This window comes from Mesitornis unicolor, unplaced genomic scaffold (assembly GCF_000695765.1).
Source record: "Mesitornis unicolor isolate BGI_N332 unplaced genomic scaffold, ASM69576v1 scaffold30782, whole genome shotgun sequence".
Taxonomy (NCBI): Eukaryota; Metazoa; Chordata; class Aves; order Mesitornithiformes; family Mesitornithidae; genus Mesitornis; species Mesitornis unicolor.
In genome coordinates, this window is record NW_010170341.1 from 1 (window position 1) to 891 (window position 891).

Here is an 891-nt window from a genome sequence, read left to right on the forward strand (position 1 = left end):
CGGGGGATGCTCGGTGCTGCGCACTGCGCGGTGCGCTCCTGGGATGGGGGGTGCACAGCGCTGCTCGGTGTCCCACACTGCGAGGGGGTCACTCTGCACCCCCAGGCTGCATTCCACGCTGCGGGCCCTGGGATGTGCTCGGTGCTGTGCGGTGTGGGTCTCATGGGCCCGGGATGTGCGGGGTGCAGAGGGGTACACCCCGTGCCTCACCCCCCAGAGCACCCTGGGGTGCACCCAGTGTCACTTTGCACCCCCCCAGGCCGCCAGCCGAACTCTCCAGTCCAGCTGCACCTGGAGCTGATGTCGCTGGCATTGGGTGCTGAAGTTGTGGTGCACCCTGCACTGTGCCAGATCCCAGGGCCGCACACGCCAGGGCCTTGGCACGGCCACGCTGGCCCCGGCCCAAGCCACGCGCTTTGTCGCCAGCCAGACAGCAGTACCAAGGGTTCACAGAGTTGTTACAGTTGGAAAAGACCATGAAGATCATCAAGTCCAACTGTTGACCGATCCCACTGTGCCCACTTCCAAACCATATCTTTCCAGTGGGTTTGGGGCAGCGGGAATGTGTGGGCGACACATTTCATGCTGCTCCTATATGTGTGAGACTATTAAAAGAAACTTTTGTGTTTTTAATCACTGCCATTCAGTAACAGCTCCGTCAGCAGCAGACAGAGGAGCAGTAGCTGTTATTAAAGCACCGAATTCCCTGCATTTACCCTGCCCGATTGCCAGGGGTCGAGCAGTGGCATCCGGGCCATGTGAGGGAGGAGGCTGCGGGAGCGGCGCAGGCAGCGCTAGGACCCGGGCGATGGGCGATGGGCCCTGCAGCTGCACAAACTCTTTCCAGACGCTCTCAGCAGCTTCCGTGGAGGAGGGACTGCCTGGAAAAAA